Below are 23,128 nucleotides of genomic sequence, written 5' to 3' on the forward strand. Positions count from 1 at the left end.
GTTTAAAAGCATCCTTGGTGAAAACTCGAGCAGTCTCCCCCTTGGACCTAGAACAACACAGAGTATGGGGATAAAAGAGCAGTAATGCAGAGATCAGTAACCTGCGGCACGCATGCCAAAGATAGCATGTGGGCTGATTTTTAGTGGCACGCTGCTGCCAGCAGGGTCCCGGCTGCCGGCCACGCTCAGCCAGCTGCCGGCCTGGATTACAGGAACCCCAGACCGGCAGCAGGATGAGCTGCTCAGCCCCCTGCTGGTCTGGGTTTCCGGCTGCCAGCCCCTTGCCAACCAGGGTCCCGGCCGCTGGCCCCACTCAGCCTGCTGCCGGCTTGGGGTTCCATCTGCCGCCCGTGCTGCCGCTCTGGCATGCAAAACCTTTTACTAGCACGCTTAACCTTAAATTAATGAAGACTTGGCACACCACTTCTCAAAGGTTGCAGACCCCTGGCATAGATCATAGGAATGTGCCTAGTTACAGCCTGGCGAACAGTGATGACTCAGCACTATAAAGAGAGACAGATGGAGGGTAATGAAAGTAAAGGCTAGCTACTTGTTGGAAAACGTGACCCATATGTTTACAGAGACTTTATAGGGAAGAGCACTGCACTGCATTCTTCTGGCACTGGTCAGTTTAATGGCTTGCTTTCTTCCCTCTTAAAAACCCAGGCAGCTTCTTTGGAGTCCTCATTGAGTCACCACTATTTAATATACCACCTTGTTGAAAAGATTAATTGCAGCAATGGGCTCACAGGCAGAGCGGCATGAAACTTGCATCCACTGCACCTGGCAGAGGAAGCTTCACTTAGCACAGGGTGGGCAGGTAGTGGCATCCTCTGTCGTTATGGGTAGGTTTAAATAGAAGCCAGGGCTTCACTGCAGATGTGTTAAATAAGCAGGGTCCTGGCTTCACCCCCTTTGTGGCCTGTGCTAGCAGGGGCTGAGCAGCACAGCAGAATGGGAGTGTGGGTCATACCTGCTACATGAGGATCTTCAACTCTAGGCCATGCTGTAGGGTTTCTTCCCCCTAAAAGTGAGCTGATGTCAATTGGAATTAAAAAGTACCGGGATTTTGGGGTTAGACATCATAGTAAAGATATTTTTAACAATGCATTTTTATTTTCATTAAATATCAGGTCCTTTGTTACCATACTGTTGCCGCTGAGTCAGAGCAATGAAGTCAAAAGATAGAACCCAAGGCAAGATTCCAGATACATTAATCAGTCCCAAACTTTGGAAACATTTGGGATCTAATCGGTGTCACGGGCTCTTCTGAAACCTCAGATCAGGATCCAAACATTGTCACCCATAAAAACAAAAGGTTTATTCTCAGAATTCAGCTGTTCATGAGAAATGAGTTAATCTCAGCATAGTTCTTGGTAGAAACATGTTCCAAAGCCATGAATAGTATTGGCACTTAGCCGGGTTAGTTCAGTGTGTAGGTCAAAAGCCTAATGGGAAGATACTGTCTCCAGTAAAATTGTACTCCATTTTGCTTATTTTGCCTTATACTCCATTTTGCTAGCTTTCAATCAGTAAGAAGAAAGTGTAGCCTTGAATTAGTAAGAAAAAATTGTTCTGAGTTTATTTTTTGCTGATTGTGTTAACATTTGTTCTTAGAAGGATAGAAGTTTTATGGCTGTAATTGCCTTATTTGCTGTTTGGTAATTAACTGAGAAAAGACAACTGGGCAGGATGGTTAAGAAGGGAGCAGGAGGAGTCAAGAGGCACCAACTTTATTATCAATCACCCGGATGGCAGATTGACAACCTTATAGCAAAGACATACACCCCAAGGACGAGACAAGGCGTTGAGCCAAAGGGACAGATAAGAAACAGCTGTGGATCCTCCTGGTAACAACTCAAAATAATGCTAATTAAGAGCAACCTTGAATACCTCGTGATTGACAGCTCTGGTGTGACACAGCAAGATCCATAGACTTGTATGGGAATTGATCACTATAAAAGAAGGGTGTATTGCCATGGGACTTTGGGTTCATTCTGCATCAACATCGGAGCTTCGAACGCGTTTGACAGAGGCCCAGCTCCCCTCTCTCGTGTGCAGTTTCTGCTGGCCACTGGAACTGACCAAGCAATGCTAAGGACTGGTAACTATAAAATCCAGCTGCAGAACCTTTTGGTGTGTGTGTGAATGGAAGCGTATGCTGATTTCAATGCTTAAATTGTGCTCTTAATAAATACAACGTATTGCCTTATCCCCTTTAAAACGATTCTGTGCACTTCTTATAAGCATAAGACTGTGTGACTGCCTGCTATGCGCTATGTGGCCTTTGCCAGGTCACTTCACATCTCTGTTTCCTACTCTTGGTCTGTCTTAGATGGGAAACTTTCTGGGGTGTGTACTCTTTCTTACTACTCACTTAACGTCCTCCCGCTTATTGTTGTTTCAAAGTTACATTGCTGCTCCATTAGGGACAGGGGCGGCTCCAGGCACCAGCACGCCAAGCGTATGCCTGAGGTGACAAGCCACGGGGGGCGCTTTGCTGGTCGCCACGAGGGCGGCAGTCAGGTTGCCTTCGGCAGCGTGCCTGCAGAGGGTCCGCTGGTCCCGCGGCTACGGTGGACTTCCCACAGGCGTGCCGCCGAATCCGCAGGACCGGGGACCTCCCGCAGGCAAGCTGCCGAAGGGGAAAGCGCCGCTTCTCTCCGGCTGCTGGCTGCCCCTGCTCCTCCTGAGTCTTCCAGCCCGTGCTTGCAGGGCTGCTTTCCAAAAGGGGCTTTAGAGCTGAGGCCAGAGCCCTGGGGCCCCCTTAGCCCAGGGCCCTGCAGCCCCTGAGTTCTGGGTGGCCCTCTTGCCGTGGGGGGAAGGAGAGGGCAGCACCCAGAATCACAGCCACGGGGGCGGTGTCGCACTGCGCAGAGCCACCTGCACACCCCCTGCACCAAACAGGAGCTGCCCCAGGTAAGTGCTCTGTACCTCCTGCCTGCCCCAGCCCTGAGCCTCCTCCCACACCCGCACCCTGAGCGCCCTAACTCCCTCCCAGACCCCGCACTCCACCTGGAGTGCCCTCCCGCACCCCCACCCGGAGCGCCCTCCCGCACCCTAACTCCCTCCCAGACCCCGCACCCCCACCCGGAGCGCCCTCCTGCACCCTAACTCCCTCCCAGACCCCGCACTCCACCTGGAGTGCCCTCCCGCACCCTAACTCCCTCCCAGACCCTGCACCCCCACCCGGAGCGCCCTCCCACACCCTAACTCCCTCCCAGACCCTGCACCCCCACCCGGAGCGCCCTCCCACACCCTAACTCCCTCCCAGACCCCGCACTCCCACCCGTCACTAACTCTAAATCCACCACTGGTGGGAGGGGGAGGAGCGGGGAAGCGCCGCATCTCCGCTCCTCCTCCTCCCTCCCAGAAAGTCCTAAGTGCTGCCAAGCAGCTGTTTGGCAGCAGGGAAGCGCGGGGAGGAGCGGGGACGCGGTGTGCTCCAGAGAGGAGGTGGAGTGGGGGTGGGAAGAGGCAGGCCTGGAGCATCCCCCAGCAAAGTCAGCAACTGTTCTTCTGGGGGGAAGCGGCTGCTGCGCAAGGTGCTTCCTAGCGTCCTTGCCCGCCTCACTGTCTGCATCGGGCTGTGCCTGTGTGGGGCACCTCCCCACCACCGTACAGTATATGATGCCTTTTGTCTGCCCCCCCCCAAATTTCCTTGGAACCTAACCCCCTGCATTTACATTAAATCTTATGGGAAAATTGGATTATTTTAACATAGTTTCACGTAAAGTTGCATTTTTCAGGAACATCACTGCAATGTTCAGTGAGGAGTTACTGTATGTGGATGTACAGCACACAGCACATCGTCCCTGATTCTGTTTGGGGCATGTAGATGCCACCGCCATGTGAATAACTCAGTGGTTTGAGCACTGGCCTACTAAACCCAGGGGTGTGAGCTCAATCCATGAGGGGGCCGTTTAGGGATCTGGGGCAAAAATCTGTCTGGGGATTGGTCTTGCTTTGAGCAGGGGGTTGGACTAGATACCTCCTGAGGTCCCTTCCAACCCTGAGATTCTATGATTCCATGAATTTGAGGTGCCCAGGAATTAGTAGGCTGCACAGAGTGAACAGTCTTCTATCACTGCAGGCACAGAGATGGTGCAGGCTGGGGAAGCTTTTCCTGCTGCTACCCACGCTGTGCCTATTGGTGGGCAGAGAGAGGACTTCAGTCTGCAGAGCGCTGCTAAGAATCTCATTTCACCAGAATAGTCAAGAAGTCCTTAGTAAGCAAAAAACCAAAACTTACTATACAATCATTGAAAATAGCTGAATTGCAAAGACTTTTTTTTTTGTTCTGGGGGAAGGAAGGGTTTAATAGCTGTCCTTTCAGACGACAGTTTACCATCACTGTTTATACAGAATTTTAACACTTCAATCATCAAATTAGGTCTCTACCTGTGAGGTAATTATAACCCCCAACTTACAAGTGGGGGAAACTGAGGCACAGATAAACGTGAGGGACTTTCACAAGGGACACACTGCAAGACAGAAGTGGGAATAGAACTTAACTATTCCTGACTTCCAGTCCTTTGCTATTGAATTATCACAGCTACAGGGAGCCTTCTCGCTCAATATAGGCACACATAAGGACGAACACGTTTTTACAGCAGTTTGAAACTAAAACTATTCTGCATGCTGAAGAGTCTGGAAAATATCAAACTCACAGATGACAGCATCTGAATTATCTGGCAGGAGAGTTTTACAATATCTATATCAGATGTAATGTTGTTGTGTTACAGTTTAAATTTTCACCAGTATTGAAACAAACAAACATACACACACATACTTTCTGGAAAATACTTTGACTGCACTTAAAATCCCAACACTACCCAGTATTATCAACCCAGGGGTCTTCTCCCTTTAAATTGCAGCTCACTTTTTGTAGGATTCTTTTTTGAGTTTCAGATCATTGAAGATCTTCTGGTTAATCCAAGGTGCTCTCTTGTCAAATTTCCTCTCTTTCCTACACAGTGGGATAGTTTGGTGCCCTTAATAATGTCTCTTTGAAAAACTCCTAATTGTCTTGAACTCTTTTTCCCCTTAGACTTGCTTCCCGTGGAATCTTACCTACCAACTCCGAGTTTGCTAAAGTCGCCTTCTTGAAATCCATTGTCTTTATTTTCTCTCCTACCGTTCCTTAGAATCACGAATCATGATCACTTATGATCACCTATGTTCCATTCTAATCATCTGATGAAGTGGGCTTTAGCCCACGGAAGCTTATGCTCAAATAAATGTGTTAGTCTCTAAGGTGCCACAAGTACTTCTCGTTCTTTTTGCTGATACAGACTAACGTGGCTACCACTCTGAAACCTGTCACTTCCTTTGCATGAGCTGTGCATCTGCTCATTCTTCTTCCCCAGTTTGGTTTGGCATCCTTAGAAATCAGAATCTGATTTCTATCTCCAATAAACCATATTCCTACTGGGACTGAATCGGCATTTCCAGATCTGTAACAGCAGTATTTGCTTTCAAAGATGGAATAACCTCATTAACAGCTACCCCCTCCTGTTCCCCAGTTAGCTGAAGATCAGGTTATCACAGCATCCACATAGGAACCAAGAGGTCTATCTTGTCCAGCATCATCCCTCCAATAGCAGCCAGTACCAGCTGTTTTACTCACGGATTGCTGCTGGTCACCTTTTTAAAGGAGTTCACTTTCATCCCCAAAAGCTTTTAACAAATCTTAGGGCTTCAAGCAACTCACTATCCAGTCACGTTTTAATAGTGAAGGAAGAGTTTCCATTCTAAACATACAGGACTACATTTACATACGTGCGAGCGCAACAGGGGCTAGTTTGCACACACTTATTCACCAGTTCAGTCATACACGAATAAGGGGCATGCTTGCAGAAACATTTCTAAAAAGGCAGCCACAGCATACACATGGATATCGCATACGTAAACTAGCACAAATGCAGACACACAAAAATATCATGGCAAAGGACAGCAAATAAATAGGAACATGTCTTTACAATCTATAGGTTGTATCATGCCCTCAATTAGCAATCAGAAGTCAATGGAACTTCTTGTGTGAGTACTGATGACTTGGCGAGAAAACTTCAAAACTGTTATGCTAACTTCTGAAACATTCATCCCTTCAAAATGCAAAACTGAACACTGGAAAGAGGGGAAGAAAATAAACTAGGCGCTCTAGAAAACAGGGAAGGTGGATTACATATTAATAAGTTTCCCACAGCTATAATGCAAACATCTTGTTCATTTCAAATCTTTCCTGTTTTGGGTATATATTTTGCTAACCTTTAAATTTTTCAGCCTACAATATACGTAGGCTAATGCAGCTTTGTTCCTCTTCTCTAATTTGTACCAAAAGGGATTAGATTTAAATAAAAAACATATACAAGAGATCCTTGAAAATATAGTAGTAAAATAATAACACTGTTGCTTCTAGACTGCTGAGAGCTAGGAGGATCCAATTAAAGCATACCAGTCTTCACTGAAAATGAACTTAAAACAACTAAGCATACGTCTTTTATAGGTAAATAGCTGTGATGTTTTTAGAATACAATGTAGTCTGTTATCTTTAGCATTTGAAACCTCAGTTTCCTCTATGCTCTTCATTCTCTTTCTATGCACCACCCATGTTCATTTTTGTTCATGGTATGAAATGTAGAAATGGACAAAACTTCTCATCACCAGGTCAGGTAGAGCTTCCATCTAGGTTATGTTACGCTCAACATGCAGAATTACCAGTGAAGTCAATGGAAGACCTGCACGTACGGCCTGGTCCAAACCCCACAAAAGTCAATGAAGCTCATTGACTTCAATGGGTGTGGGACTTGGGCTGTAGAGTGGCTACTGTATTGTGCCTTTAGATTTAATAGGAGCAAACTGGCCATGAGATTATTACAATATTTCAGCAAGTTCTTGCTCATCTATTCAGCAGCGTTCTCAAGATCTTTGCAAACAGAGAAGAAAAATACACATCATCAGAGAGGAAGATGTAAATATTAAAACAAAAGGAAGAAAAAGTCACCTCTCTAGGCTAGGGATTGCATGCTATTTTGCACATCATGTGCTAGTCACTCAGGCATACATGCAAGCCAGATTCTCAGCTGGTGTAAACTGGTGTAGCTTCATTAACTTTAAGGGAATTGCACTTGATTTCTACCAGCTGAGAATCTTACCTTTGCACAACCTTACTCTTGCATTGGCAAACTGGGTGCAAATGAGGTCTCGGGTGTAAATTCTGTCATTGTGTATGCACAAGAAATAGTGTTTGACAAATAGTGACTGAATGTGCAAAGTTGCTTGCACACAAATAAAGGCCACATTTTCAAAGCCAGGCCAGTAGCGGTCCCCTCCTGCCTAGTACTCAGTGGCTCATAGGACATAAAGAAAAGCCATATATTTGCTATCAATATACTTTCCGCATCAAACGTGCAAGTGTAACCCACACACCTCCTGGGAGTGGTGTTCTGTCCTAGCTAGTGGCACCTAGACCACATAGAGAGAGTTAAATGAGTGTGCTCTACAACCTTAGCTAAGAGACAGTTGGCTTTTAGCTCATGCGGTAGAGGCTCATGCACTAAACTCCAGAGGTCCCAGGTTCAATTCCGCCTGCTGATGACCAGATCTGCTGGCGTTACACAAGGTTAATATTTCTAATGGGCCAATTCTCACAACTTGATATAAACCAACCAGTCTAAAGATACTAGATCTTAAAATACTCAATACTACACAACATAAGAAGCCGGAAGCGGGGCAGGTAGATGGGGAAGCAACATGTAGATAAATGGAATTTCTAGTAGCAGCTGAAATTGAAAAACTGTCCTTCCTGGGGGCAGGAACAAAGAAGCCCAACACAGGGCAGTTACAGGTTGCAGCTACACAGAGTAGTGGGAAGTTTGTTTCCTCATTTCTGTACATAATTCCTGTTCATAAAGGGTTTATCACAGGGGTCAGCAACCTTTCAGAAGTGATGTGCCAAATTGTCATTTATTCACTCTAATTTAAGGTTTCGTGTGCCAGTAATACATTTTAACGTTTTTAGAAGGTCTCTTTCTATAAGTCTTTAATATATACATACAACAATAGTTTTGTTAAAGTAAATAAGGTTTTTAAAATGCTTTAAGAACATAAGAACATAAGAAGCTTCATTTAAAATTAAATTAAAATGCAGAGCCCCCCGGACCAGTGGCCAGGACCCAGGCAGTGTGAATGCCACTGAAAATCAGTTTGCGTGTCGCCTTAGGCACCCGTGCCATAGGTTGCCTACTCCTGGTTTATCATAACCCCATTCTGCTTCTCATTAAAATACTACAAAATCCTTTGAATAAGAATTATCAGGGGGTAGCTGTGTTAGTCTGTATCCACAAAAATAACAAGGAGTCCAGTGGCACCTTAAAGACTAACAGATTTATTTGGGCCTAAGCTTTCATGGGTAAAAAACCCATGAAAGCTTATGCCCCAATAAATCTGTTAGTCTTTAAGGTGCCACCAGACTCCTCATGGTTTTTTTGAATATGAAGGGTTCCCCTGCTCCCACCCACCCAAATCTTACAATAGAACTAATTTCACTACACAGAGTAGCAATTGTATCTCCTATATAAAATATATACGAGACCAATTCTGGTATGAGAACCAGTAACAAAAACAAACCAACAAACAATCCCCTCCCCGCCCCAAATCCCTCACTCAGAATTATCTAGATCTTTTCAGCAACAATGACAGCAATGCAGCCATGCCACTAAGGCTGTGAAATAGTCAGCTCTCACAAGCTAAGCAGAGTTAAGCTTTATCAGGATATGGATGGGACAAGGAACCTGCTGGAACAGGTGTCGATGATTCAGTAGGTAGCACTCTCTTCCTAAAGCTCAAACAATGCCCGAGTGTGGCATTAGGTCTTGCTGTAGTTTCAAAGGTGCAGCTGACTAGCCACAGGCCATTCAAAGATGCAGTAGAACCACCATAAGCATGGTGCTTAAATGTGCACTGGCAGCATATTGAAAAATCAGACAACTAGGAGAGAGAGAGAGAGAGAGGGATCAGAGATAGAAGTCAAAGGGGTTGATCCTCAAATGGGGTCAGTCATCATGGGTTCGATAACGAAATGATGAAAATTTACACCAGTTGAGGATCTGCTCCCAAAGTATCTAAGAGAGAAAATGAACTAAAGCACCTAGGACAAGAACAGTGTTGCACGGCCTGGAGATTGCTCAGCTTAGCAGGAAGTTTCAATCCAGTAGATACTCATACAGACCAAACCTACACACAGGGCCGGCTCCAGACCCCAGCGCACCAAGCAGGCGCGTGGGGCGGCATTGTCCTGGCAGGGCGGCATTTGGCTCCGGCGGACCTTCCGCAGTCAAGCCTGCGGGAGGTCCACCGGAGCCCCGGGACGAGCGGACCTGCCGCAGGTGTGACTGCGGAGGGTCCCCTCTTCCCGCGGCTCCGCTTGAGCTCCCGCAGGCATGACTGCGGCGGGTGCGCTGGTCCCGCGGCTCGGACAGAGCTCCCACAGGCGTGCCTGCGGATGCTCCACCGGAGCCGCGGGACCACGGGACCGTCCGCAGACACTTCTGCCCCGGCCGCGGGACCGGGGAAGGGCGGCGGAATTTCTAGAGCTGCCCCTGCCTATACACCTGGCTCTCAGGTGTAGCCCTATTTAACATCTATCTAAGCTGTAAATAATACCTAGAAGTACACTGAAATTGACACATAGGGCAATCAGCAATATGGAAATTCCAGATAAATAGAACTAATCATGGCAATGTGCATCTGGATCAAAGATGGCAGAGCTTTCATCAAACAAGTCCAGATGCAAAGTGCCTACAGCTGTGCCTAGTTCTACGCAGTTATATAGCTCTGCATATTATATTCTTGAGTCTCTAGTTTAGGATTAGTCAGGACTTTCCTTAGCTTCATAAAACACACTTGGCAAGCTGTGAGGAAAAGATGTATTTAAAACCAACTGAAATTCTGCAAGTATCAATGGTACAAAGTGTAGATAGATAAAAGTAATGTTAGGCAAGTTTAGCTGCAAAATACAAGGGGCCAGTGCCATTTTCATTATGTCTAAAATGCACCGGACTAATACCATTTTAGGGATGGATGATATTCCCTCAGTTCTATGGGGAGAAAAGAACTCCAAGTTCCTAAACCCCTGGAGACATTTTGCAAGTCAATGAATTTTTGCACATAAACCCATAGGTGCTGAAACTAAGGATGTAGCGGCTGCTTCTGCATCCCCTGGCTTGAAGTGGTTTCCTTTATATACAGGGTTTCCAGTTTGGTTCAAGGGCTTTCAGCACCCCTACTATAAAGACTGTTCTAGCATCCCTGGATAGACGGAGGTATGTGTATCATCCCTGCTGGCAACATGGGCTGCAAAGCCAATGCAAAGGTTGAGGGTCTCTGCATGGCTAGACTTGTTCATCTGAGCAATGCTTCTGTATCTGTATGGGTCTTAAGGGATCCACAAGTTTTGGGGGCTGGCTCCCCTGCTTTCCCTTGGGGGGCGGGGGAATGGGTATGCCAGCTTTGCCCCTCCCACACCAGTAACAGAAAATTTAAAAGAAAACACCATGAGGAAAACCTTGCAGAGTTTATTCCATTAAAAGGGTAATATGCTAGTTTTGACTAGAAACTCCTAGTTCCTCTGGCAGGTTAATTTCCTTGTTGTCTCTCCATTTGGAAAGTTTACACTTCTCTGAGCCAATCATCTGTTGAGACTGATTTACAGTAAACTCATTAGTTTAATATGTTTGGTTTTGTAATCCTTTTATTCCCAAGATAATCACATTTCTGCTGCAGAAGCAAGTAGCTGAGATTAGGTAACTGGGAACAATGGAGGCATTTTATGCGTATGAAACACAGGAAATTAATAAGATTTGGATGCATATTTGCTAGAAGTCATTGTTAGTGCAAATGTTTCTTGTTTCTCAAATATGGAAGGTAACATGTAATAGTTTAGCAACTGTGGTTTATACATTACAGGTCAAATTTCAGTATCACTTATGACAACGTAAGACTAGGGCTGGCCAGAAAACAAGAATTCTGGTTTGCAAAAAAATATTGAGGTTCTCAGACTCGTTTTAGTTTTTCAGCAGAACGAAAATGAGACCTTTTGAGAGTTCTAATGAAAATGAGAGACACCCATGCCAGAATAGCTAATAACCCAGTGGTCAGGGCACTCATCTGGGATGTGGGAGACCCAAGATTAAGTCTGCCAAATTCGGCAGGGAAACATGGCTCATCCACATCTCAGGTGAATGCACCAGCCATCAGGCTATAATCTATCCTGTGGTGGTTCAGTGGGTCACTTTTTCCTTCCCTCTCCCACTCCAAACATTCACCCTAGACCTGAGAAACAGTTTTGACAAATTAGCATTTTCCAGTGAAAAAATATTTAATCAAAAACTTCCCAACCAGTTCCATTAAATACTTATGTCAACCCCTCCCACCCCCTTTGTTTGACATTGTAGATGAAATGTTCCAGACTTTGTTCTATGGGGTAGGTAAACACTTAAGGCTTAAGTGTTCCAGGTTTCAAGAAAGTTGCTTATGCTGAAATGTGTGTCAATTTATCCTTGGCACTTGGCTCTGTTTTCAAATTAAATTAAAAGGAAACAGAATGTCAACACAGTAGTGAAATTCATTCTTAAAACTACCTGAATTATCCAGGCTGGAGTTTCTCCATTAATACCTAAAGTTATTACTTCTAACACTGTTTAAAGCCATTCACTGCTGAGAGGGTCTAAATACAATAGAATGGAACAGACCAAGACTATGTTCTTCAGCAGCAGCAGTTGACTTCAAATTCTATTGCTAGAAAAGCAACAGGCATCAAGGGTTATGATGCTCAGCAGTGCAGCCAGCTCTCATAGACTCATATTTTATCATGAGTCTTGTGATGTATGGTGCTTTTCTTAAAGCTCCAGCTCCTGGAGTCATGTTATATGAAAATCTCAGCTTTAATTTCTTTTTTTAAGAGGAAATTCCTAACTCTTGTGGTTAAAGAAAGAAGCTTGAACATACAAACCCTAAAGGCTCCAAAATATAATGCAAATAATCAATTATTTTTTTTTAAATCTCATGATTTTTGAATACTTAAGACTGGCAATACTGTGTATCACATGTATCCCCTAAAGTACTTTTACTAGCTACCTCTTCGATTTTCTATTTATAATTTTGTTTCCTTAGTCTCTGTGGTCTTGGTCTATAAATCTGCTCAATTTGAGAGTCCTTGTGTTCTGACTTGCATTGCATGGGTCTGATTTTCTAAACACTAGATATATTTCCTAAATTGTGAAATATCCTTCCAACAGGTCTGTGCAGAGCTGACAGTATCAGCAGCCTGTCGCAACAGTAAGCTTCTACTTTTTATGTTCCTCCTATTGCAAGTTGGATTATATTATAAATATCAACAAAAGAGCAGGGAAACTGTATTCTAAGGGCAAGAAGTTAAAACCACAGCACTGGAGGTCTGCTAAAGAAATCAAGATCATTGATTAATACGGAGGCCTTTTGATCCAGCCTATTTCAAACAGATAACACTTTAAATAAATGAAATCTGAGCTAGGAGAATGAGAGCGAAACAGAAGATTATTTTCATAAAGACAGAGTGTTTTGGAGCGGGATTTTTCTACATCTCATCGGAGACCAAAATAAGCAAGGGATTGCTGTGGAGATACAGTCAGTGTGGGAAAGAAAGGAGACTTCTCCTCCAATGGCTAGTAAGCTTTGTACCCGTAAGCAAAATTCACTCCTGTGAATACGGCTAGTATGATACCTCTGCGTAACCAATGGTGAATGAGTGCTCCAGGTTCCCCCTCTGCACCCAATCTGTAGGGGGGTATGAGTCTGTCACAGCCACAGTTAAGCTCAAGCTGTAGCAGCTCATGCTTTTAGCTCCGGAGGCCCCTGATTCAATCCATAGGACATCGGCCTATATAGCATCCATCTCCCCACTCCTTAGGTGTGCCGAGCTCTACTCTAGTGCACCTTTGGATCTGGCCCACTTGCATCTGGTTTACATCAGCAAAGTGAGAGGTGAAACAGGCCATTTTTCTCTCCATATGTGTCTGCAGCAGCTGCAGAAAGTCTCCCATGGATTTTGCATTATTTTCCTCTGGGATTACCAGTTGAGGGGGTGTATGTTTTTTGGCAGGTCAGTTGTTTCCCAGCTAATATCTGGTGGCTGTCTATACAATATCCTAGAGCAGCCCAGTGCAGGAAAAAAACCCCAATGTGATGGTTAAATCCAGAATAACCAGGACATGAGACACATTAGTCATAGTAAAAATACATTTGAAACAACAGAGACTCTAGCAAATCTCAATTCCCTTTCTTAGAATATTTCTCAAGAAAACCCCAATATTCATCAGCCAAAAAATCTGAATACTTTCCCCTTCTTCTTTGTGAACAGACAGTTCACCCCCTTAGACCAAGAAAACCATCCTTCCTAGACCTCCTTATGGTTATAATTAAGAAAAGCAAATCTCACTCCATCAGGTTGTTGGAAGGATCCATTAAACATTTTTCTTGCTTTGCAGTTAGGGGTTTTGCTGTGTTTTTGGTTGTTTTGCTTTTAAAAAAAATAATATGGATTATTACGGATTATTATATTTGATACATATAGAAACTGTGGAAGGAAAAGAATTCAACATCTGTACTGATAAGGAAGGTTCAGTGGACTTGAACATGGGCTCAGACTCTTGCGTTTTATCAAATCAGTAAAAAAATTGCTAATTAAAAGATAGTGAGCGATTCAGACGACAAAAAGCCTAGAACTGGCCATTGGATAGAGTGCAATTTACATCCTGTCATGTCATTCATTGCAAGATCATTAACCTTTAAACTGTGCTAAAGTAATTTCAATTTCATTAGCTCCCAGAGGATTTACCTTGGTAACATGCTTGAACCCCCTCTGGGCTCTTCTGTGTAGTTGTAGGGGGTCTTCCTTTGATCTCCATCTTGAGTGCTACAGGGAGGCCAGTAGCCAAGCAATATTTTACGGCTGGCTCATGTGACATTTTGACTTGGACAAGACCAATGCTGTGTTTCCCCATGCATTACATTCCTGAAATCTTTAATTCTGTCTCCCCAGTCTGCCAGGTCTAACTCACCTCCAGCACTCATCCCATGTCTGCCTCTTCCCCCAAAAGGAGACTATCACTCAGTTTCCTATTGAACTCAATGGGACCTACTCACTTGAAGGATGACTGAGCAGGATTTGACCCTTGTCCCTTAACAGGGTCCTCATTTTTATAGTCCTAATTCCTCATCTAGTTCAGTTTAAATAATAAGGAAAAAAAAAGAGAGACAACTGTACAAGGCTCTAGATCCCCTAGCACATAATTAGCATTGCAGCAATACAGGCAGGTATGCGTCCATCTCCTTTTGGGAGACCAAATTTAAAGATATTTACAAAATCACTTGTCCTCATTTTTAATATGGGCATTGTCGTGGAAGGAAGGGGAATAATTTGCTTTAATTTCTTTACACTTAGAGAGACATTTAGGCCTTACACTTACAGGACATTTTTAGGATCTTTGCAATCACAACTTCACACACAAAAATGGATGCGAATGTGTGTGTGTGTCAGACCTACACCTGGACTTATATGTGGACAGCTATCACAATTACACATGTGGCCAGCTAGGTAGTTATCTGGACGCATAGCCTGATTTGTTATGCCGGTCAGGAAATATATTCTTATGGTTAAGGTACTGGACTAGGACTAAAGAGATCTTGGTTCAAGCCCCAGCTCTGCCACAAATTTCCATGTGACTCTGGGCAAGTCACTTAATTTCTCTGTGCCTCAGTTCCCTCTCAGAAAAATGGAGATAACATTAGTTCTCTACCTCAGGAGATGAGAGTGGGCTCAATAATGTTTGTGAGGCATTCAGCTACAGTGGTGAGGGGGGCTATCTGTGCACTTGAATAAACCGATGGGCAAAATAAAATAAAAAATAATTAATGGTTAGTAAAAGGAAAAGAGTGAAAATTGTTATTAAAAAGAGCCAAAGAAGGTGATATAAACAATGGAAACTACCCCAAAACATAAACCACCTCATACACAACAAACAGAAGAAATGTAACCTTTCCTGTTGTGTGACAGCTGTCATTGCCACACCTGCAGATTCAGATGTCATTAAGCACCTAGGGTATCTGAGCAACCGCAGGAAGCCTGTATGGTCTGTAACAGTGCTCCTCAACCTTTTCCATACTGTAAACTCATTTTACAACAGAGAAATGTTTTGGGACTCCCCCACATGCTACCATAAAGAAAGGGATGGTAGTCACAACTCCGAAGTTTCATAACTAACATAGCACAAAGTGAGTGACTCAGTTTTGGGAGCTAGGGAGGATTCTTCAGAATCTGATACAATTCTCCACACCAAAGCTCCTCACTGGTGTATCCCAAATCTTCAGATGTTGAAGCAACTGGTTTGTTAGATTCATATAATGTGCCAGATTTGTCCTTGGAATAATTCAGTCGAACCTGATGTCTCATCGAGGCCTCATAAAAAAAATGCCATCTCAAATTATTATAGGTCCATCCATACCAGGGACTACAAAGGTGTCCATTTAAATTACTCTCAGACTAACTGCTTTGGAAAAGGAATATATTTTCCCATGCACCAATCCAAAGCATATGCAGACGTGCACTTTGTAAATGAGAACCCGATGAAGAAACAAATACATTAAAATATACGCTTCCAACGCACCCCACGGGAAAGTAATGGACAGGCTGTCTATGTAGCAAACCACAATGCATTGGCTTTAATAAAAGCAGCAGATCCCTCCTAAAAAAAAACTGCCAGAGAAATGCAATTTCGTTGCAACATCATTAACCACAACAAATGTCCTTTCCTTTAGAAATTAACATAGCCTCATTTCCCCAAGGGTATAGAAATCACCCTCCCCAGAAACCTCAGAGAAGCCCTTCACATTTTCACTATCATCTGAACTCTCTCCTTTGACACCTCAGAGCAGAGGTGGGCAAACTACGGCCTGCGGGACCCTCCTGCTCGGTCCCTGAGCTCCTGGCCCAGGAGGCTGGCCCCTGGCCCCTCCCCCACTGTCCTCCTCCCCCGCAGCCTCAGCTCGCTGCGCCGCAGGCGAAATGCTCTGGGTGGTGGGGCTCTTGCAGAGCCGGCCTCTCCCAGTGCTCTGGGCGGCGCGGCTGTAGCGCTGCCAGCCACCGGTGCTGCAGGCAGCACGGTAAGGGGGTAGGGAGCGAGGGGGAGGGGGTTGGATAGAGGGCAGGGGAGTTCGGGGTGGTGGTCGGGGGCAGGTGTGTGGATGGGGTGGGGCAGTCAGAGGGCGGGGAACAGGGGGGTTGAATGGGGGCAGGGATCCCAGGGGAGCAGTCAGGAAGGGGTGGACGTTAGATGGGGCGGTGGGGGGCAGTTAGGGGCAGGGGTTCCAGGGGCGGTCAGGGGACAGGGAGCAGGGGGGAGTGGATTGGGCAGGTGACCCAGGGCGGCAATCGGGGTGGGGTCGGATTGGAGTGGGGGCTGGGCCACACCTGGCCGTTTGGGGTGACACAGCCTCCCCTAACCGGCCCTCTATTCAATTTCAGAAACCCGATGTGGCCCTCAGGCCAAAAAGTTTGCCCGCCCCTGCCTGAGAGACTAACAAATTTATTTGGGCATAAGCTTTCGTGGGCTAGAACCCACTTCATCAGATGGATGAAGTGAAAAATACAGGAGCAAGTATAAATACATGAAAGGATGGGGGTTGCTTTACCAGGTGTGAGGTCAGTCTAATGAGATAAATCAATTAACAGTAGGATACCAAGGGAGGAAAAATAACTTTTGAAGTGGTAAGAGAGTGGCCCATTACAGACAGTTGAAGAGAAGGTGTGAGTAACAGTAGGGAGAAATTAGTGTTGGGGAAATTAAGTTTAGGTTTTGTAATGACCCAACCACTCCCAGTCTTTAATCAGGCCTAATCTGATGGTATCCAATTTGCAAATTAATTCCAGTTCTGCAGCTTCACGTTGGAGTCTGTTTTTGAAGTTTTTGTTGTTGAAGAATTGCCATTTTTAGGTCTGTTATTGAGTGATCAGAGAGATTGAAGTGTTCTCCTACTGGTTTTTGAATGTTATGATTCCTGATGTGAGATTTGTGTCCATTTATTCTTTTGCATAGAGACTGTCTGGTTTGGCCAATGTACATGGCAGAGGGGCGTTGCTGGCACATGATGGTATATATCACACTGGTAGATGTGCAGGTGAACGAGTCCCGGATGGTGTGGCTGATGTGGCTAGGTCCTATGATGGTGTCCCGACTCCCTTGAATAGATATGTGGACAGAGTTGGCACCGGGGTTTGTAGCAGGCAGGGCCGGCTCCAGACCCCAGCGTGCCAAGCAGGCGCGTGGGGCGGCATTGTCGGGGTAGGGTGGCATTTTTCGGGGCGGACCTTCGGCCTCCGCAGTCATGCCTGTGGGGGTGAGCCTGGAGCCTGGGACCTGCCGCAGCAGGCGGCATGAGGGCCTCCCCCCCCCCTCGCTTGGCTCCCTGAGCTCTGAGCTCCATGATGGGATGCGCCCACCGCACCATGAGGACCACACCGGACCACGGGACCGGCACGGGCGGCGGCCCGCGCGGCGCCCCCGCCGAGGCGCCGCCGCCCGCCCCTGGTAGCAGGTTTTGGTTCCTGGGTTGGTGTTTTTGTTGTGTGGTGTGTAGTTGCTGGTGAGTATTTGCTTCAGGTTAGGGGAGCTGTCTGTAGGCGAGGACTGGCCTGTCTCCCAATGTCTGTGAGAGTGAGAGATTGTCCTTCAGGATAGGTTGTAGATCCTTGATGATGTGCTGGAGAGGTTTTAGTTGGGGGCTGTAGGTGACGGCTAGTGGTGTTGTGTTACTCTCTTTGTTGGGCCTGTCTTGTAGTAGGTGACTTCTCGGTACCCTTCTGGCTCTGTCAATCCGTTTCTTCACGTCACCAGGTGGGTACTGCAGTTTTAAGAATGCTTGATAGACGTCCTTTCATGTATTTACACCTGCTCCTGTATTTTTCACTCCATGCATCTGATGAAGTGGGTTGTAGCCTGCGAAAGCTTATGCCCAAATAAATTTGTTAGTCTCTAAGGTGCCACAAGGACTCCTCGTTGTTTTTGCTGATACAGACTAACATGGCTACCGCTCTGAAACCTCGCTCCTTTGAAGGTTTCTAGTTTACTTGGTCTGAGCCCTTGCATGGGGCTTTAAATATAAAGGGGTGTGTGGGGGAGGCGGGAGGCTGTGATGGGGTGGGGATTTTCTATAATACTTTGTATGAATCCTGTGTGTGGCTCAGTTTCCCCTGTATGCCGCATTGTCACCTAGGGACTGGAAAAGGGTTGTTTACTCTTGGGCAGACTGTCACACAGGTATGGTTGATGCCTAGCTGGCTCCAGTTTGGGGCTCATGTCATTGGAAAGTTCCCATGAAGACAATGGGAAAGCCAATCTCTAGGACATTTGCCACCTAAGAATGAACGACCATAGATTCTCCTCCCTCCGCAGGAAGCCAACAGTGTTTGACCAGCTAGACAACAAAGGAGAGGTGGGACCGGGCCAGAAACTTGGGGTAGGTCCATACTTACCCGCCGGGTCGACGCGGAGAGTTCGACTTCTCGGAGTACGAACTATCGCGTCTAATCTAGACGCGATAGTTCGAACTCCGGACGCGCTCCCGTCGACTCCGGAACTCCGCCACCGCGAACAGCGGTGGCGGAGTCGACGGGGGAGCCATGGACTTCGATCCCACGGCGTCAGGATGGGTAAGTCAGTCGAACTAAGGTCGTTCGACTTCAGCTACGCTATTCACGTAGCTGAAGTCGCGTGCCTTAGTTTGACCCCCCACCCAGTGTAGACCAGGCCTTGGACAAAGGGGGATAGAGCAGGAACCAAGAGGGGGACACACAGGTTGGCTGGGAATTTGGGCTAACCCAGATGGACCATGCTGTAACCTTCTTCTCTCTGCTAACCAAGGACTTTCCTGTGCTGTGTTCTGTTCCAGTTAACTAACAAACCCTTCTGTTTAGGCAACGCTGTGCCAATATCACAGCAGATGCTGTGGGAGGTGTGCCGCTCCCTGAGATAGTACAAGTTTTCCTCAGTGGGACTCGCTCAATGGAGCTAACGGTGGGAAGCAGGAGTGCTGACGGACGAGCAGTCCAGCCTAAGGAGGTGACACCATAGGGCTTACCCTCAAGGAAGAGTGAGACTCCATAGGGGATATGGCTCACTGAAGGAATCCTCCCAGAGGCTGTTCCAAAGTTAGGGCCATAGCACCGATTCTGTGGATCTGTGACAGGGGCTATTTATTTTAACACTAATTTCCTAAGGATATTTAAATCTGGGCATTATGCTGCTCTCTGCTTTGATGCATAGATAAGCCCATTCAATATTTTTCAGCCCATGTTTATTAAAGTCAGTGAGGCTGCTCCTCTCTGTTTAGGAGACTTGACTTATGTATTGTAGTTTTGCTTCATTTGACGGGCTGGTCCAAGTGAACGCTGTACCCTGTGGGTGAATGCTCTCTGATTACCTCTGTGCTTCAAGGAACAAGAAGAAACAACAGGCCAGATTCTTCTCTCAGCTCCACTGGAGTAAATCAGAAATAATTTATATTGAAGACAATAGAGTTATATCAATGAAAAAACAGTGTGAGATAGGAATTAGCCCCACTGGCTTGATAGTTATAGCAATTATATAGACCACTTCAGATGACAACAATGCACCTTTCCTTTAACTATGTATTGCAGACAGAAAAAGACAAGTGGTGATTCGTTTTATGGGCGCTGAAATGCAGGCTGGGCAAAATGCTCTTGACCGAGAATAGAGATCAAGATCTAGCCCAGGGCAAATGTTCACCGCAGTTATAACACTCTGAACACTCAGATTTCAAATTAAAAAGATGACAATTTAAGTGCTGCAGGGTAATAAATTCAGCACCATTATCAGCTCTATCTATCATTGTTGCATACTTTACATCACTGACTCCTTTGGGGCCTAATCCTGAAAACATTTACAGATGTGAGTAATTTACAAGAGTAAAATTACATGCATAAATGATCACAGGACCAGGCCCTTGGAACATTAAAAATGTCTGGCACTTGAAGATGCCGTTAATTTTTCACTGTATTGCAGAATAAGTTAGTACAGACTGTCAAGTATCAGAGGGGTAGCCGTGTTAGTCTGGATCTGTAAGAGCAGCAAAGACTAACCTTATAGACTAACAGACGTACTGGAGCATGAGCTTTCGTGGGTGAATACCCACTTCGTTGGATGCATGTCACGAAAGCTCATGCTCCAATACATCTGTTAGTCGATAAGGTGCCACAGGACTCTTTGCTGCTTAGTACAGACTGTTACACGGACCAGCTTCTTGTCATGATAGAATCTTCACTTCTCACTTAACCTATGTGAGACAAAGGTCGGTCAAGGTTAAGCATCATAGGGACTGATTCTACTGTGTTACACCTTTGTAAATATAGAATTATTGCATGGACTCCAATGGTGTTATGTTAGATTTATACCATGTATTTGAAAGAAGAATTTGGCCCATAGTTCCTTGCCTCTTCCAAATAATACCCGTTGTTCATGTTCATTTCAAATTTCACAATCCTTGGGCCTTTGTAGGTACAGTTTTACAAAGATGAAAGTTGCTGCATGTACTCATTCTAACTATTTTAGGGCTTTATACATAACATTGACACCACTTTCAATCAAACATCCTACCCAAGCAAAGGAACCCTCAAACAATCCCCCCAAACAAATCAATACTAACACACTCCAAGATCCATAAAAATAAATCAATATTAAAAAAATCCTATCCCCAAGCAGAGATTTTATCCTGAAAAGGGAGATGTGGCAGAGGTCTTCGCTATTGCTATTGATTTTATGAGGAAGGTACTCAGATACCACTGTGATTCTCTGGAGATTTTTCAACATTGGAGAGGACCCAACAAAAATAAGCATTGTTGGTAAGCAACCTGACTACATTTTAAAAAATCTGAGACTGTTCTTTATCTACCTATTTGTCACAGATACACCAGACCCTTGCTAGAACGCGGGATTTGGGATACATGCGCGGTACTGCGTTAACGTGGGGACTGCGTTAAAATGAATTGCAATTAAAGTAATTAAATTTGGGATCTATGGCCACGACCGCGTTATATGGGAATTTGCGCTATATAGACGCGCGTTCTAGCAAGGGTACGGTGCACTTACATGGCCTTCATCACCATAGTATTGAGTACCTCACCATCATCAATCTATTTATACTCCCAACACGCCTCGGTAGGGAGGAAATGTCATTATCCCCATTTTACAGAGGGGAACTAGGACACCAAAGAAACGAAATGACTTTCCCAAGGTCACACAGGATGTCTATGGGTGCTGATTTCAGGTTGGGCTAGGATTAAGACCATGATTGTAAGCAGACTGTCTCTTACTAGGTGTATGTATAGTATAGTATGTGGCACAATGCTGCCTGCCTTCATCCCGATTGGGCCCTCAATTATTATTATGACTTATTATTTGTATTACTGTAGCACCTCGAAGACCCAGTTATGGACCAGGAGGAACCCATTGTGCTAGGTGCGGTACAAACAGAACAAAAAGACAGTTCCTGCCCCAAAGAGCTTACAAACTACGTAGCAACTACAATAAATACCACCACTGATGCTGGAGTTTATATATATAAAATCTTTTATATATTTACAGCACACAAAGTAGAATGTGGTAAGTGGGGTGAGGATAAAGGCCCCTTTAAAACAAAATAGTCACCTGCAGACTTGAGGTTTTAGCTAAATAAGTGGGACTCATGTGGAAAGTTACCCGCGTGTATACGTTTCCAGGACCAGATCTGAAGTTTCTTATTTTTGTAAACTGTTAACGCTTGTCATATTGTATCCAATGTAACGTATTGAAAGAGGTTCCACCATCTGAAGAGACTGAGCATTCAAGATGCATTCTTTTAACTCCCGTTTTGAGAAGGATTAAAACCAGAGACAGCCAGAACAGGAAATTAAAAACTCCTGCACCTTTGTCAAATTAATTCAGACTGCAGTTACATCTTTATAAAACAGACAAGGAGTTCAGCAACTGGAGTTGGGTAATTAAAGTGACATAGAGCAGCTCAACTCAACTGCACGGATCTGCAATATCTGCTAGAGCATGAATCCAGGAAAAGGAAATATCCACTAGAACCCTGGAAGCCAGGCTGGAATTACATTGCCTGCTTTTTTAGAGACTGATTCTTTATTTCTTTTGTAATTTAGCAATTTGAAGCATGGGGGGAATAGTTCAGTGGTTTGAGCATTGGCCTGCTAAACCCAGGGTTGTGAGTTCAATCCTTGAGGGGGCCATTTAGGGATTTGGGGATTTGTCCTGCTTTGAGCAGGGGGTTGGACTAGATGATCTCCTGAAGTCCCTTCCAACCGTAATAATCTATGATTCCCTCCTGTCCGGACAACATGCTGCAGAGGAACCTCAAGGTCTGGATCTGGGTTAGGATTCACAGTTCAGGTTTGAAAATAACCCAGGGATGATGGAAGCTGCCTAAAAGTGGGGGGTAGGGGTGCCACCAGTGCCCAAACCATAGCTCCACTCCCCTGTGCAGCCCCTTCCCCCTGCTTGCTCCTTCCCTCCCATTGCTCACCCTTACAATTGGTAAAAAGTGATGGGCTCCCCCCCATTCCAGCACCCCTGGAATGACCCAGGACTAAAGTCAAGTCTGAGGGCACCAAAACCCTCTTGAGCTATTCTCCTTCATTTCAGCCAGCTCCAAACCAGAAGTAGAAACCAGGCCCCTTCCAGTTTTGGATGTAACGTGGAGTAAAAACTCATTAAGTTGGATTTCAGAAACAGTTTAGATTTACAACTAACTTTCAATTGTAATGCCTTGTAAAGATGGTTGCCCATTGCCCGCCAACCCAAAGCGGATGCTGAATGTTACTTTGATACAAAGCACTAGGGGCCAGATCCTCAGCCCTGATTAAATCACATTTGTGCTGCTCCGGAGAAGAACTCCTTTTGACTTCAAAAGAGCCAGTATTTTACCCCAGCGGTACAATGGAGACAAGCTCACCAGTCTTTATACCACCTGCCTCTCCTTCCCGCCCCCCCCCCAAGCATACACCCTATGTAGAAAGGGGCAA

At 45.3% G+C, this 23,128-nt stretch overlaps 1 protein-coding gene across 2 annotated transcripts in view; it reads left to right on the forward strand.

Annotated features, from left to right (window-relative positions):
- Window positions 1-12,546, forward strand: part of EDN3 (endothelin 3) — a 131,099-nt gene extending 118,553 nt beyond the window's left edge. The window contains exon 3 of one of the 2 annotated variants that reach the window (XR_005587737.1): window positions 12,297-12,546. The gene's annotated coding sequence lies outside the window, so the exon portion shown is untranslated. Of the gene's footprint in view, window positions 1-1,133; window positions 2,193-12,296 lie in introns of those variants that run through there. The other variant, XR_005587736.1, reaches the window with a different exon arrangement.
- Window positions 12,547-23,128: the final 10,582 nt, after the last annotated feature.

This window comes from Mauremys reevesii, linkage group 13 (assembly GCF_016161935.1).
Source record: "Mauremys reevesii isolate NIE-2019 linkage group 13, ASM1616193v1, whole genome shotgun sequence".
Taxonomy (NCBI): Eukaryota; Metazoa; Chordata; order Testudines; family Geoemydidae; genus Mauremys; species Mauremys reevesii.